The sequence below is a fragment of the Nuphar pumila genome, chromosome 17 (assembly GCF_984573655.1).
Source record: "Nuphar pumila chromosome 17, dmNupPumi1.hap1.1, whole genome shotgun sequence".
NCBI lineage: Eukaryota > Viridiplantae > Streptophyta > Magnoliopsida > Nymphaeales > Nymphaeaceae > Nuphar > Nuphar pumila.
Window position 1 is genome coordinate 50115673 of NC_143265.1, and position 18359 is coordinate 50134031.

Below are 18359 nucleotides of genomic sequence, written 5' to 3' on the forward strand. Positions count from 1 at the left end.
CGCTGCTTGCAATCCATAGTGCTAAGTTTACTTTTCTTGCACAACCCATCCAAATAGGAAAACCCTTTTCTAGGTGACGTGTGCATGATTGATACCTTACACTTAGTTTAATTTTTAAAATTTTAATTGCGTGATTGCAAGTGCGTATTTGTTTGTGTTTACTTACTTTTTTCTTTTTAGTTTTACAAATAACTGCTTGCTTCATGGTTTATATGGTTTGATCACGTATGCACGCTAGGTTTAGGTAGAAAGCCCATTTAGGATGGTTGCCTACATCGGTCTTGATCAAGGTGTATGCACGGGCATATGTTCAAAGATCCCAAACTTGTGTTGCAAATCAAGGACCCTAAGTTCTTAGACAGAAAAGTCAAACGATCTAGCCCCATGGAAGAAGATCAAAGACTAGCCCATCCACTTCGAGAATATTTCATTCCCAATATCTATACCTGTAAACACCCCAAATTTTCCTTATCCATTCTCAAACAATCCTCCTCATGCAGTGCCAATTCTGTTAGGTCAGTATAGGAGTCAAACCCTGAGTCAGTTTCAGAAAATTACCACTTTACCCATTTTCATTAGGAAAATTACCATTTTACCCCTAGGTCATCCCAGACCCCAGTCAGTCAGAGTCAACCAAACTTGTTGGTCAGTTCAGAACAGTTAGAATACCAATCATTTCAAGCTCACCCGAGCTCACAGTGAGAAGGTTATTTTCATTTCTGACCATTCTTGCTAAAATGGGATCATTTCTTCAGAAACGAGCTCATTTCTCACCCAAATCCAAGCTAATTGTCTCCGAGTCAGTCATTTACAGTCAGTCATATTCCTCAGAGTCTAACTTCAGCTCACCAGGAGTTCAAGCGCTCTTGTTTCAGTTCAAAACCATTTCTAAGTGTCCAGGAGCCCATTTTAGTTCATTTCAGCTCTTTCAGCTAAAATTGAGCTGAGTTCAGTCAGTTGAGCTAGTGTTTGAGCCTCGATTTTAGTTCATCTCAGTATTACTGACCTTTGTTTCAGCTCAAACCCAGTTCAGGTTCGTAATTCACTTCATTCCAATGACCATTCCATACCATTTCTCTAAAAATGGCAGCTTTTCTTGAAAATTCAGTTGGAAAGGTCAGTTGAGTCAGTGTCCGGTGAGTTCATTTGAGTTCTGAAACTCTAAAACCCAGCTCAATCCAGTTCATTTCAGTTCAATCCAGCTCAAACCCCAATTTTCAGTGTCACTTTGACCTAGTAGAGTCCCGAAAACCATTTCTTGAGCTATTTTGCAAATTTTATTAATTTTAATGCTTTTAGAACTGATACAAGTGACAATCGGGGTCTGACATCCAAAATTCTTTATTCAAGGTTAGCATTTCGCATAGCATTTCATGCCATTTCTCATCATTTCATATCATTTCTCAGCATTTCATCACATTTCATTCCATTTTCGAAGTCCAGAACTCCAGTTTTTTAAATTTCAATCCAGATTGAGTTTTAAAAGTTTTCAGAAATCAATTTCAAACCTCGGGTTTCCAAAATTGAGATTTTTACCCCCGGGATTCTAAATTTGGAAATATTTTCTTGAGAAAAACAATCTGGATTTATTTCAAACTCAATTTTTTAAATTCTACACTGGATTTGCTTCGCAACGAGGTATTGAACTTCAAAATCCGAGCTCGTTTCAAAAACTGCCAAAAATAGCTCGTTTCGTTTGGAAATATTTTCTCAAGAAAAACAATCTGGATTTCTTTCAAAATCAAATTTTCAAATTCTACACTGGATTTGCTTCGCAACGAGGTATTGAACTTCAAAATCTGAGCTCGTTTCAAAAACTGCCAAAAATAGCTCGTTTCGTTTGGAAATATTTTCTCAAGAAAAACAATCTGGATTTCTTTCAAAATCAAATTTTCAAATTCTATATTGGATTTGCTAAGCAACGAGGTATTGAACTTCAAAATCTGAGCTCATTTCAAAAACTGCCAAAAATAGCCCGTTTCCTGTGTAAATTTTTTGAAAAGACTATTTTACCCCTTTAATCATCAAAATGAATTTCAAAAGTGGAATTTGGACCCACTCTGAGATGGCCCATCCATTTGCATTTTATTGTTTTAATTTATAAGAAAAGAAAAAAAATTATCTTTTTCTTTATTTTTTGATTGTTTTATTTTGTTTTTATTTTATTTTCTTATTTTATTTTTCCTAAGGTGGGACCCACAAGGGGGTCAACCACCCTAGCCCTCAATCCAGCCCACTTCCTTTCTTTTTTCTATTTTTTTTTTTTTCTTTCCTTCTTTCTTTCTCTTCTTTCTTTCTTCTTCCTTTTTTTTTTCTTTCTTTTTCCTCCTTTTTCTTTCCCCTCTCTCCACTTACGTAAGCTTCTTTTCCAGCCCCTTCTCTCTTCCTCTTTCCCCCTCCTTTCTTTCTTCTTTTTCTTTTCCTTTTTCCCTTCTTCTTTCCTTTTCCTTCCCTTCCTTCTTTCCCCTTTCTTCCTTACTCCCTTCATATTTCCTCCAAGGTGATATGGTTGAAGCCATTCACGTAGAGTCAATAATCAAAGCCATTGCACACTATTAGAAACTTAGGGTTTTATGTGATTAAAACCTAAGTTGTAAAAAAAAAAAAAAAGAACGGCTGCAGCCTATTCCTCTCATCTCACGCATATCTCTCTCTCTCTCTCTCTCTCACTCCCTTGGTTTTCCATTACGCTGTTCTCCCTCACCTACTTGCATCAGCTGTACCTCCATTACATCCACCTTCCACAGCAGCAGTTGGGCCTCCATCACAGCCACCTTCCACAGCAGCAGCTGGGCCTCCAACAGCAGCCCTTCATTGCAGCCATCTTCAACCTTCTCAAAGGCAGCAGCCACCAAAGGGGAGCTCTTTGCAGCCACAGCCACACCTTCATCCTTGGCAGCACCACAGGGACACCTCCACAGCAGCATAGCCATCTCCAGCAAGCCTCCTTCACACCCTTGCTACCAGCCACAACCAACTTCAAGTGCAGCCACTACCTTCATCACACGTTCCAGCTGGCACCTCCTTCTTGACTTCCAGCCATCCTCACCTTGGTGCCTTTGACGCCCCCAACTTCCTCAACCTTGGATCATCTCCACCACATCCGCTTTCCTTCAGCCAATCCCAGCAAACCCAAGGTAAGAGCTTCATCTTTTTACTTTTTTATTTTTCTTACTTTCTTGCTTAAGGCTACATGGAGTATGGGATCCCTCCGATGGATGGATCGGATCCCCTATCACCATAGCCAAAATTAAGTTTAGATTATACCCCCTGATTATTTTTGTTTTATCATTGAATTCATGTAAATTTCGTATTATAGGCCTCATATTTAGATTATTTTAATGCTTTATAGGTATTTTGATTAGTTTCTTTAATATTTGCTTATTAGTTTATAGGTTTTGATTTTAAGCGTCAGTCCAGCCTTCGTTTCATGTTTAATTGTTCATCTATAAATTTCAAAAATTTTATGATAGATGTATGGGTTAATCATTCATTTCTCTGCAAAAATTCGGATCGATTTGAGTTTAATAACTCTATCTAATAAATCCAAAGTCCAGATCAGGTTTTAAACCCTCTGGAAATTCCAGATTCCCATTTAGCAGGGTTGTCGACCCAAGATTGCCTCCATGGATGATTCAATTTTCCTTCAAAAAATCATAGTGGATTCATCATTGAATATACTAATGATCTGGAAATTTTGAGGTTTTTCCAATTAGTTTTGACCTCTATAAAAATCAGACTTCTCAGACCCCTGGGAAAATATCGATTTTCTTTTGTCAGGGTATAGACAGACCCTAATGCACTGAGTCTATCCAATATGTAACCCGTCTGCAAAAACTTTCAACATGAAAGTTGTTCCTAACATAATTTCCTGTTATTTTCCAAAATTTGGGAATTTTTTAGTCTGTTTCATTATTTTTTCCAGATTTTAGTTTTCTGTCTAACAAATTTCAATATCTTGAAATTCTAGAGATTTAGGTGTCTGATAACAGTGTGCCCTTTTCCAAACCATAGCCCAAATACCAATGGTGTCAAAATATCAAATCTTCCTCTATTTGTCAGATACATTTTTCCACAATTTCAGCTTTTTTCCCATCTGTATTCTATTTTTCCCATGTTTTCTACCGAAACCTATCTGTTTCCCCTAAATCCTAGAGTCGCCGGATTCCGATCCGACTTGCCGGAGTAGCACAGCTCCTACCATAGGTCAAAACCAGAAAGTGTAAAAGGCAAAAATCCTTTACTTATTGTCCTTTATCACCCCATAAAATTTGGGAAATTTTTATAGAAATTTGATATCCTAAATCCCCTTTAGAATCAACTTTTTAGGCAAAAATCACAAAATTTAGGGTTTTTATTTGAATTTGCATATTTAAAAATACAAAAAAAATAGATTTTCGAGATCCATTATGTTTCTAGGGTTCTTTTAGGTGTCCATGCCAAATTTGGTTTAATTTCAAGTTCATTTGCTCCATGTGTTAGTTTATCTTTAAATTCAGAAGCGAAAATCAGGCGAAAATCAGGTTAAATTTGATTTTTTATGATATTTTTGTCATTTTATGGTTTTATCATGTACATAAGCATGTAGAATCATATTAGGGTTGATTTCAATGTCATTGGCATTTCACATTTTTCATTTTTGCAAAATTTATTTCAGAAAACCCTGGTTTCAAGGCCATAGTCTTGTTATCGGGGGTATTTTGGTCATTTTGACCTAAATTTCGAAATTTCAATTTATAATTATCCAAAATTTCATGAATATCATCATATTTTATCATATTATGTTTGATTTATTTCATTTGATTTTCAAAATTCCAAAATTTACAATAATTCTTTCAGAAAACCCTGATTTCAAGGTCATCAGGGGTATTTTGGTCATTTTGACCCCAATTTCGAATTTTCAAGTTTATTTTCAAAATTTTATCATTATTTATCATGTTTATATCAAAGGGGGTATGAATTTGGGTTTATATCTGAATAATATCCGATAATTTCCCATATTTTTGGATAAATTCAGAAAAACCTACATTTTTGTGCTAACCTTGTTTTCTAGTTTTGCAGGAACATTCAAGAAGAAGACTTAGTTATTTCATTTATTTATCTTATTCAATTCAATGTAAAAAGCAATGTAATATTTGGAATAAGAGTTACATTTTCTGCTTAGAATAGGACTGCATTGCATATAGTTTAATTTCTGCAAATTTCAATATGTGATGTATGATTCATGCATAGTTATTTCAAATTCACTATGGTTTACACGAATGACACGTGCACAAGCTTTTATGGAGTTTATAAACTCGGTGGGATTCGTATTTATGGCCATAGTCAAAATACGAAGAAAACCAAGATTTATGATCTTTATATCAGCCACATTCAGCCTACACTCTTAGGCTAACTTAAAAAATGCACTGCATTTCTCAAAGTTTCAAAAGAATTTCTCAATTCCTCAATGAAATTCCCTTTTCAAATTCATATTCATTTATTCATATCATTCAAATTGCATTATTTTCAAATTCATTTTCCAATTTCAATTTAAAAAAAAATCAGTTTTCTCAAGAATTTCCAAGTCTTTCTCAGGATCTGATTTTCTCAAAATCCTAAGTTTTTAAATGACATTTCAAAGCATTTCCCAGGTTCAAATCCAGATTTTCCTATGTTTTCAAATTCTCAAATTTCAAAATCCCAAGTTTTCAGAAATCAATTTTCTCATATTTTCCAGTTTTCCTGAGAATCCATTTTCCATTTCAAAAATCCTTTTCCAATGAACTTCCCAATTTTCTCAGAATTTTCAAATCCATTTCCTCAGAAAAGCAATTCCAAATTTCAAAATCAATTTTCTAAAGTTCAAATTTTCTTGAGAAATCACTTTCCAATGCAAATTTCTGATTTCCAATGAACTTCAATGATTTTCCTAGGAATTCCATTTTCAAGCATTTTCCAGTCCTTTTCTAAATGCATTTCAAATTTCCAAAGCAAACATCATATTTTCTCAAACTTGCATTTTTCAAAATTCCATAGCACAAGCCTGATTCTTTGTGCATTCTAGGAAAAATAGAGCATAATTTAGATATTTGAGTCAAGTTAAAGCACATAATTGGTCCTTGGTTCAATTACCCCTGGTGAAGGCGCCAGGAACGGTTGAACCTCGTACCGACAGGCGGATCCCATTCCACAGAATTTTTCCGCAAATTTTTAAAACGGAGGCGAGTAATTTTCAAAACCATTTTCAAACTTTGGTCGAGTTTGACTCGCGAAATTCGTTTCTCTCTCGCAAGGGAGGGGAAAAATTTTGCGATGATAACAATACCCCTGCTTCCTATATCATGAGAACTGATGTAAAGGCAAACCAATTTGAAATCAAGGCAAGTGTCAGTCAAAAGCTTCTATTTTTTTATGGCCTTAGCAATGAGGACCCATATTGTCACCTCGACGAATTTCTTGAGATCTACTACACTGTGTAAATATATAATTTTGGAGATAACGCTTTGAGATTAACTCTTTTTTCATTCTCCCTTAAGGATAAAGTGAAACACTAGATTAAATCCTTAGATACAATTCGTATTGCTACTTGGGACCAAATGCAAAAGAAATTTCTAAAAAAATACTTTTCCATTGGCAAAACGAACCAATATTGAAAGACAATAACCAATTTTCTCCAAATAGAGGAAGAACAATTTCATGAAACCTGGGACAAGTTGAAAGACCTACTCAAAAAGTGTCCTCACCACCAAGTGCCCAAGTGGTATTTGGTGCAGTGTTTTTATGATGGCCTGTCTAACAAAGATAGGCAAATGGTTGATTCGTTTTGTCGAGGCACATCTATGTTGAAAAGTGAGGATAAGGCATGAGCCTTATTTGAAACATTAAGTGAAGACTCAATGTATCATGTTGCAACCTCACAAATTGATAGGACAACTGCGGGACCCAAGAAAGGGGGGATATATGAAGTAGGGGCCTCCTTAGAGATACACCAAAAAGTAGATACATTGACCCAAAAATTGGATAAGTTACTTTCATGCTCTACCCCAGCATAGCAGGTGTGTGCTTTGTGTGCTAGCCCTGCACACTGTGTTGTAGATTGTCTAGTCATGCTACAATATCCTGAATTTGTTCAGGAACAAGTTCAATTGGCATAAGGTTTTGCTAGGCCTGTGAAGAACCCTTTTGCACAAACTTATAACCCAGGATGGCGAAACCATCCAAACTTTTCATGAAAGAATCCACAAGGACCACCCACCTTTCCTTCCTAGACCCAGGGTAGACAGGGTAACTTCCAGTCAAGTTACCTACATTCCAATTTTTTCCAAGCTTCACCCTAATATAGCCAACCTTCTTCCCAGAAAACCACTTCTAGTCAATCATTTCAGGAGAAGCTTTTAGAAGTCTTTTCAGACATAAAGGCTAACCTCAGTTCCTATATGCAGTCAATAGCCAAGCTAGAGACTCAAATGGGATAGCTGTCTGAGGCGTTAAACAGGCACAGTGAGGGAAATTTACCTAGTCATCTCATCGTCAACCCGAAGGATAAGCAACCCATGCACCATGGCATGCATTTGACAGGGGATCATCAAGAGCAAGCAAAGGCTGTGATGACCCTTCGAAGTGGAAAGGTGTTTCACCCACCTAGGATGACGACTTAAGAAACCATTGACCCACTTATAGAGCAGTCAAGTCCTCTTACCAGGTCCAAGGAGAGTGGCCAAGGCACACAACCTGAGCCATCACCTTCTTACATCCCTAGAGCCCCTTTTCCACATGCCTTAGAGAAGTCAAAAGCTTTTGCCAAGCAAAGAGTGAAAAGGAATGAGATGCTTGAATTATTTAAGCAAGTCAACATAAACCTCTCGTTGCTTGATGCTATTCAGCAAGTTCCATCCTATGTAAAGTTTCTTAAAGAGTTTTGCACCCAAAAGAGGAAGTCAAGGTCCAATACTCCCAAGCGAGTATATTTGATAGTGCAGGTAAGTTCAATGCTTTTGCACCAGACACCACCTAAACTCAAGGACCCAGGGGTGACCATTATTTCATGTGTCATAGGAAACATTACTATCGAGCGTGCATTGCTCAATCTTGGGGCAAGTGTTAATATCTTGCAGAGTTTCTTCTATGATAGATTTGAGCTTAAGGATATCAAGCCTACATCTATGACACTGCAATTCGCAAATAGATCTGTCAAAGTCCCGTGAGAGATTCTTGAAGATGTATTGGTTAAAGTGGAGGACTTCTTTTTTTCCATTGACTTCACAATTTTGGATATGGAAAGCATAGATAACATCCGACAGACACCCATCATTTTGGGTCGACCCTTCTTGGCTACAACTAATGCTTGCATTAACTGTCGCACTGGAGCCATGGATGTATCTTTTGGGAATAAGAAGATACGATTAAACATCTTTAATACTACCATGGAATCTACGAGCAATGACGCTTGTTTTCAGGTTAATGTTGTTGAAGACCTGGTCGAAGTCGAGCCTTTATGGATGTCAGTAGACCATCTTCAGAAGGAGGAGGATGTTTCATGTTGAGAAGATGAATTGGATGATAATGATGTTATGGCGGTCTCACCAGGCAAAAGGAGAGCAGCCTGGACTTTTGAACCTCTCCTTGAGTTGGCAGAGTCACCTGCCAAACCTTCTTTTGAGTGTCCGCCAACACTTGAGTTGAAGCCCTTACCGGCTACCCTCAAGTATGCCTTTTAGGTGATAGGAAAACACTTCCCATCATTATTGCTTTGGACCTGACAAGTGATCAGGAGAATCAATTGATTTAGGTCCTACAAGAGCATAAGACGATAATAGGGTGGTCAGTCACAGATTTGAAAGGGATTGATCCTTCTTTCTGCATGCATAGAAATATCATGGATGAGGGTGTTAAACCCTCTAAAGAAATGCAGAGCAAGTTAAATCCAAATATGAGGGAGGTGGTGAAAAAGAAAGTGGTAAAGTGGTTGGATACTAAGATCATATATCCAGTGGGTGAGTCCTACCCAAGTTATTCCTAAAAAATTAAGACTCACAGTTTTCATGAATGAAGAGGGAGAGAGCATCCCCATACAAAACACTACGGGTTGGCGAGTCTGCATTGACTATAGGATATTGAACAATGCAAGGAGAAAATATCATTTTTCGATGCCATTCATTGATTAGATTTTAGAAAGACTCGCATGCCAGAGTTATTTTTACTTTCTAGATGGATATTCAGGATATAACCAAGTGGCCGTTCACCCAGAAGATCAAGAGAAGACCACATTCACATGCCCCTATGACACCTTTGCATTTAGACGAATGTCGTTTGGACTATGTAATGCCTCAATGACTTTTTAAAGGTTTATGATGGCTATCTTCTCAGATATGGTTGATGACATCCTAAAAATTTTTATGGACGACTTCTCTATTTATGACTCTTCTTTTGAGGATTATCTCCAAAAGTTTACAAGAGTATTGAAAAGATGTATGAAGACAAACTTGGTTTTGAGTTGGGAAAAGAGTCATTTCATGGTGAAACAAGGAATAGTATTGGGCTATATTGTGTCATAAAGAGGCATTGAGGTAGATAGGGCTAAGGTGAATGCCATTGCAAAACTTACTTCACCTACCTCAGTTCACCAGATCCGTTCATTTTTAGGGCATGCTGGATTTTATAGAAGATTCATCAAAGATTTCAGCAAGATCTCTCATCCTTTATGTGCATTACTCTCTAAGGAGACGCCTTTTGACTTCAGTCCTGATTGCATGCATGCTTTTCCTAAGCTTAATGAAGCCTTGATTTCAACCCCTATTCTAATATCTCCAGATTGGGCATTTTCTTTTGAGATTATGTGTGACGCCTCTGATTATGCGGTTGATGTCATTCTCAGTCAAAGAATTGATTGGAAGCCATATATGATTTATTATGCTAGTATAACCCTATCTGATGCTCAGTTGAATTATACTACTATAGAAAAGGAACTACTAGCTGTAGTTTTCACATTAGAGAAGTTCCAATCATATCTTTTGGGCTCTAAGGTGGTCATCTACTCAGACCATGCCGCTTTACGATATTTGATGAGTAAAAAGGATACCAAACCATGACTCATTCAGTGGATTTTGTTACTACAAGAATTTGATCTCGAGATTCAAGATAAAAGTGAAAGTCAGAATATAGTAGCATATCATTTGTCGAGACTGACAATAGAGTCATCCCTGCAGTTGAGACCAATTAATGACTCTTTTTTAGATGAGAAACTTTTGAGTGTTAGGCATTTTCCTTGGTTTGCCAACATAGTCAATTATTTGGTGATAGGAGAATTCCTTGTGAATTGGAGTAAATTTAAAAAAGATTAATTTATGGCGCAGGTGAAGCATTACTTCTTGTAGGATCCATAATTGTTTCGATTAGGTGCAGACCAAGTCATCAGGACGTGTGTGCCCGAAGAGGAGGTTCGTTCCATTTTGACTTTTTTGCCACACCTAGGCATGTGGGGGACATTTTTTCAGTAGAATGACTGCAGCAAAGGTCTTGCAGTTTGGATTTTGGTGGCCCACATTACATAAGGATGCTTATGAATTTTGTCAAAAATGTCTGTGATGCCAACAAATGAGAAATATATCCAAGAGGCATATGATGCCCTTGGTCCCCATTTTGATAGTTGAGATATTTGATTTGTGGGGGATAGATTTCATGGGTCCCTTTCCACTGTCATTCGGTTTTGTTTATATTCTTGTTAGTGTGGATTATGTTTCCAAGTGAGTAGAGGCAGTGGCAACCAGAACTAACAATCACAAGGTAGTGCTTAAGTTCATTAAGCATAACATCTTTAGCCGGTTTGGTATGCCATGTGCCATCATTAGTGACGGAGGCAAGCATTTCAAGAATGTACAAGTTGCATCACAAGATAGCCACCCCATATCACCCATAAACCAGAGGCAAGTTGAGGTCTTCAATATGGAGATAAAGAGGATCTTAGAAAAGTCAGTCAGACCAGACCGCAAGGACTGGTGTCAATGTTTGGATGATGCTCTGTGGGCATATATGACCGCTTTTAATACCCCCATTGGCATGTCACTATATCGATTAGTTTTTGGGAAAGCATGCTACATTCCCATTGAGCTGGAACATAGGGCCTACTGGGCCATCAAAGCATTCAATTTTGAATTATCTCAGGCTGGTAAGGAATGCAGGTTATAGTTGAGTGAACTAGAAGAGTTGCATAATGAGGCATATGATAGTGTCAAAATCTATAAAGCACGAATAAAAGATTTTCATGACAATCACATCAATAGGATGCAATTCGTGCCTAGACAAAAAGTTTGGCTATTAAATGCTAGATTAAAGCTCTTTCTAGGGAAACTCAAGTCTAGATGGAATGGCCCGTTTGTGGTTCACAAAGTTTTTCCTCATGGAGCAGTCACTCTAGTGGACCCCAAAACAGGAGGACATTTTAAAGTAAATAGGCATAGGTTGAAGCCTTATATTTCAGATCTTGGTGAGGGACAAAACATGAATTTCATTAACCTTATAGATTGCGAGGGCTAAGCACTATCTGACGTCTGACTGAAGACATAAAACTTAGCGCTTGTTGTGAGGTAGCCCACACTAGTGTTGTAAATTAGTAGTTTTACTACTTTATTTCTTTTGCTTTTAAATCATGAGTATTAATAATAGATCATGCATACACACCATGATGAGTACAAGTATAGGACAATCTGGAGCTTCACAATACAAGGCATTATATGAAAGAAACTCCATCATTTTTTATCTGGTCGTATCTTTTCTTCGCTCACTGCCTTATTTCTTTATGTGCATTCATGCATTCATATAGTTTCATTAACATATTAAGAAAATTACTTTTGGTAAGGGAGTCTTTGATCATGACCCTTGATGCTCGATAATTTCAGTGGCTACCTTGCGAGTTGCGATAAGGAAAGAATGAAGAAAGAGAAAGAGGAAGGGAAGGAGGAAAAGAAGGAAATAAAGAGGAAGGGAAGAAAAGAAGGAAAGGGGTCTTGATGGTGGCACTGTGACAAGGGAAGAAAAAAGAAGGGAAGGAAGATAAGAAAGAAAGAGGAAGGGAAGGAAGAGAAGAAGGGAATCTCTAGGTGGTTGCCTTGCGATAGGGGAAAAAAGAAGGAAGGAAGAAATAAACCAAGGAAGGGAAGGGAGTCTTAGTGGCTGCCTTGTGAGAGAGGAAGAAATAAGAAAGTAGGAAGGAAGAGACGGAAGAAAATAAAGGAATAAAGGAAGGAAAGAAAAAGGGAAGGAAAATTGCCCAGAGAAAAAGATGATAATTGGCAGCATAGAGGAAACCTAAGAGGCAAAAAAGTGTTATGTCACTATTGCAAAATTGAATTTTCAAGAGGAATCACTCAGTTTAAGTACCATTTGGATGGAATCAACAAAAAAAGATGTGAAAACATGTAAAGGGGTTCCAGACTTGGTAAAAAATATGGCAATTGCAGCATGTCAAGAGGTGGAGAAATAAGCTAAGAGGAGTAAGATCATGTCTTACATGGATGGAACAAGTAGACAAGGGAGCAATTCATCACTAGGCACGGCTCGTAGCAAGCCTCTTTCGTCTTCTTCATTGGAGGCATTCAAAAAACAATGTGTGGAATGTGAAAAAACAAGAAAACAAACATATTGAGTCTTCTTTTTAATGTTCTTGTTATGAACAATCTAGAGTTCAAAATTTTGCTTAATGCAATTGGTAATCATGGTTCTGGTTATGTGTGTTAAGAATATCTTGGTTGGATCGAATCTAGATCCATGAGATCATGATGTAATACATATATATATATATATATATATATATATTGTAAATACCCAATTAAGTGAAAGGTATTATTGTATATTCAACATTCAAATATAAATACATAAACATGCCACCCAAAATGGTAACTCCATCTTTTTTCTCTTCTTCTTTCTCTCCTCCACTGCTTGTACAAGAAAACTTATTCCCGAGGCATTCTAACATGGTATCAGAGCCGACAAAAAGATAAGTCCAATTAAATCTTGGGTGCACATATTATTTTCGTCAATAGATTCCTTGTTCCTTTATTTTCTAAATCAGATCTGATTTTTTAGTTAGATAAACTCTTCTTCTTCTTTTTCATTGTGTTTTCTATATCGGATCAGGTTCGCATTCACCAGATCTATACCTTTTTCTTTCAGATTTGATCAGAATAACATCATATCTAACTTTCTTCCTCTCTAATCATCAAGATTTAAATTTGTGAGACTAAAGCTGGAATTTTTGCAATCACCCCTATCATTATCTCACTATATAATGGTTTCAACTTTACCCTCATAAATTCTCTTCACTTTCTTGCAGATCTGATTAGATCAGATTTACCTTTTTCTTTCAGATCTACCTTTCTTCCTCTCCAATCTCTTCGTTTTCTTATAGATCTAATTAAAATCAGATCAAATATACCTTTTTCTTTTAGATCTGCTTAGAATAACATCATATCTACCTTTTTTCCTTTCCAATCATTAAGAACTGTCACTTTTCTTATAGATCTGGTCGAAATTAGATCAGATCTATCTTTTTCTCTATGTCAATCATTAAGATCTATTGTTTGTCTCTAAAGATTCAATCAAAAGTTTTCTGTACCCTAGATAATTCTTTCACAATTTCCCCTATCTATCTCTGCATTAAATCAGACCATATCGAGATCTAATTTGTTTTTTGTCCTAAAAAAAAGGAAAAATATATATCCTGGTGTACACTTTAGAATGTATTTTTAAAAGGATATTTTTATGAAAAGTATTTATGAAAGTTGGCCACCAAATAATAATAATCCAACTATCACAAGTAGTGAGAACCGAGTCAAACTCGAGGAACGTGTTTGATAAACTTTGTATTCCACTCAATTTGAATTATTTATTGCCTTAAAAAGAAAAATCAAAACTAATTACAATGTTCAATAAAAAATATTAAAGTGCTTATTGCAACCTAATGACTAAAAATAAAATTAATTACAAATCTTTAATGTGGCCAAAAAGGCTCTAATTAACTAGAAAAGGAAAATGCTAACAAAATTTAAAAAAGGAGCTTTTTTGCCTTTTGCTTTTTGCCTTTCGCCTCTTCACTTGAAATCCAAATTCACTTCTCTTCAACACTATGAAATCAACAAATGGCACCCTTCTGCAAAAACACTAAACAAAAATACAAAAACACAAAATCTACTCTAATTGGGGTTAGTACACGAAATTAGAGTTTTGCCATTGACAATTCCAGAATTTCCTATCAAAATAGGTTTTTGTAATTTAGCAAAAATGAATGTCAATTGGATTCAGATCCTTCTAAAAACATTTAGCTATGATCTCAACACATATAGAAAGATAATCCAATTTACGGAATTGAAAATTTTTGTGCAAAACTCTAGTTATTAACAAATGAATAGTAACTTTGAAAAGCAAGAAATTATTGTCAAACTAACTAATAGATTCTCATTTCTGATAGATTTAAAATAGTAAACCAAATTGGAATTGAACAAAATTTTTACAAAAGAAACTAGATTTGTTCAGAAGTCCAATCCATTTTACAGATTTGGATTCAAGGTTTGGAAGCTTCAGATCTATCAAAAACAAAATGCAGAAAAAAACATAGGAAATAAAAGTGCAAAAAGATAGAGTTGCTCGAATATGTCACTAGAAAAGTTCAGAACGAACTATAAAAAAAAATCCAATCTTGCTGAATTTTTGCAGAGAGAAAAACGATTCAATCAAGAATCAGATCCAATTTACGAATCTTGATTTAGATTCCAAAAACTCTATTTATGCTAAAAACAAAATACTATAAAAAATCAACAAAAACGAAATTCCAGAATTCTGATTTTCACACTTTGATCTATCGAATTAGATCAAAGAATGAATAATTCAAAATTCATGGAATGAGATCCAATTCATAAATGATCTACTTGAAAAATAAAAGCAAAGAAACAGAAATTAAAATGCAAGAATTGAATCTAAACTATGAGATGAATTGATTTAATGCTATAATTGGATTTAGGCCAATTGAGCATAGATCTACATCTTTTTAGATTTTTAGCAAAAGCAAAAACAAAATTCAGATTAAACGCAAATCCATCACTTGGATTTGATCTAATTTGATCTAAACAACATGAAGAAATGGAAATTGACAATTAACATATTAAAAAATCAATATTTGGTGGGGTTTGTGATAACGATATTATTGCAATATTATCATGCTATATATAGATTGTCAATATTTTTTTAAAATATCATGATATTTTACCTTTAATATTGTTTTTTCATTTTACAACTTTAATATCACAACATTTTTAGAATATCAGTGATATTTGTGACTGATATCAATGATATTTTGAAGTTTGTGTGCCTTGGTTGAGTGTAGAGTTGGTCTAGTACTCCTCATGCTGATCAAATTGTTAGAGAAGCATCGTTGATTAACCATTTTCGTTTTAATAACAATGAAGACATAATCCTTACTTCAGAGCAATAGCAGGAGCAGTCTCAAGGAGGCACAAGATATGGGCATCACATTCTGACATGTCACATTCATCAGGGTCTCATCAAGGCTGATTCTTGAACTTAAGGGCAGCAAACTATGTTATTCAAGATTCAAGTAAAGTCTCTTATTCTAAACCTTATCATGGAAATGGGCGTATGATCACTGGAGATGGAAAACATCACCACAACATTTGTGTGGGCATTGCTATTGTTCCTATTAGTAGAGGTTCATTTATCAAATATTTTTCTTGTTCCTAATCTTTCAAAAAAATTATTTTTTGTTTCTCAGTTGTGTCGAGATAGTAATTCATGTGTCACCTTTTCTCCATCTTCTATTTTTGTGAAGGGCATTCACACAAATCAGATGCTCGTTGAAGGAAAGAGTTACAGGAATCTGTGTCTGCTTGATAAAGCTCTGACCTCGTCTACTACTTTTTCAGCTAGTCATGCCTTGTTCTCTTCTTCGAAGACTATTATTGGTCAGGATGGTAATGTTTGGCATCGTAGATTAGGGCATTGCAATTTCAGCTTTATTGATATTTTGTGTAATAAATCTCTTATTTATGTTAAAGACCAAAGTGTATCTTCTTGTGTCAGTTGTCGAGTTTGTAAGAGTCATGAACTTTCTTTTTCAAGATATAATAAACAGGCTTTCATTTCCTTTTAAACTCATTCATTTTGATGTGTGGGGTCCTTCCCCTATTATATATTTGTCAAAATCCAAATATTATTTAATCTTTGTCGATGACTATGCTTGTTTTACTTGGATATTATTTTTGAAATTGAAAGACCAAGTCTTTCCCATATTTCATCAACTCAAATCATATATGGAAACCCAATTCTCAAGAAAAAGTCTTGCCCTATGAAGTGATGGTGGTGATTTATACATGTCAAATGAATTCACATATTTTCTACATGATAATGGTATTCAACTTAAGTTGAGTTACTTTAGAACTTTTGAACAAAATTTTGTGATTGGGTCCAAGATTGTACCTCTTGAGATCTTAAGTACTTCATTGATCTTAAATTTTTACAAGTTCTATTTTTACATATTATTACTTTGTGTCAAAAGTCCAAGAGAAAACCTTTTATAATTTAACCATTAAAAATATTTTTAGGATATGGTCACCTTTCACAACACTTGGATAGAGGTTGACTTTTATATAAATCGCTATATTTAGAGTAAAATTATGGCCTATAACTTAAGAAAATAGGGTATTATGTTACAAGAACATACAAGTCCCCTCACTTCTCAAGGCAAAGCAATGATTATGAAAGGGAAAATAAGATTGTGTGCCATCATTGAAATGAACCAGGGCATATTAAGCCTTATTGCCCCAAGTTAAAGAAAAGGTGGCGATGGTTGTGACTTCTCAAGAACCTAATGTAATGGCCCCATAGATTCAACCCAAAAATACCAATATTTTTTTTTCAAAGGTAACACGTTGATTTTCTTTTTCTTTTCTAATATGTAATAATGCAATGGTCTCACCAATGGATATATTTCAACTGTACCAAGTACTAGACGACCCACCTGAGCGCAAGTGGGAGCGTGTCTTAGCCTCCTAGTACCATATCTAGTATAAAACCACCGTTAAAAAATCTGATTGAACCACTACATAAAAGAAATTTTATCAATTTAAGTATTTCATCATTGGCATTGCCTTGACCAAATTAAGTTTTAAAGAGTCAGCTTGGGCATATACCAGTGTTTAATAGTTCCTTAGAACAAAGTTCGACATAAAGGCATCCAAATGACAAAATACTAATGCCATTACTTATGTGAGTACACACAACGAAAAATATTGATTTGAAATAAATTTAATAAGTTAGATTTTTTGGTTAAACCTCCAGGATACATTACATTTAAAACACACTCACTCGACCATCCATAAAAGAGATTAATTAAAATACTTAACAATTTATCAACTCAATGAATCGTTCATGCATTTGTCTAAAAATAAATAATTAAATAGTTAAATAAGTATAAAATTTAAAATTTAATGAATAGCTGTCAGGATCTTGAAATCATTAATCACTCATAGCCCCCTCACAGCATCCTGCATTCGCTCTACAGATCACGTGTTACCTGAAAAATATTTTATTTTGAAAGCATGAGACTTTAAAGAGTCTTAGTAAGATTCACACACATTCATGATTCTAAAAATGTACACAAACATGATATAACAATTTAAGGCATGCACAACTGCAATATAATTGAATCAAGACATTCAATCATATGCATGAATCCACATAATCATATGAGCATAAATAAAAGTGTAGAAAAGTAAAGTGAGAAAGTATTTTAAGTTTCACATGATTATCAAAAAGTCTATCGGGTATGCATAGGCCCTCTACAAAATATACTAGACTACTTGGGTATTTTATTATACTATATATTTTATTTTTTCAAGTAACTAATTGAATCATCCCTCTAAGAACAGAGTCAGGTTGTGAGACGTAGCGGCATGCTCAAAGAGAATCTGTCTGGGAGAATGGCTTCATGCCATATGATGATCATGACCATACACTTCTGCAGAAGGCCTAGAGACGTGCCCACCTAGGACAAAAATATACTTTTTCAATACATACCAAAAGATATCAACTAAGACATAAAAGTGACTTCCTTCATTCACCTTTGCAACGTGAGAGTCAAACACTTCAACTTATATCTGTTCTCAGCTACTTAGGATCATGAAGTTTTCCACTCTCTTTTTCGAAATGGAATCCAAAAGTTTCAACTTACATCTAAGTCCCATCTACTAAGGATTGTGGAATTATCCAAACAACCTAACACATGCTCTTTTTCACTTTTTGAGTTCATTTTTACGCTTTTGTTCATTTGCTTAATTTTTCAAAAATAAAACTATGCATATTCATATTTGTGA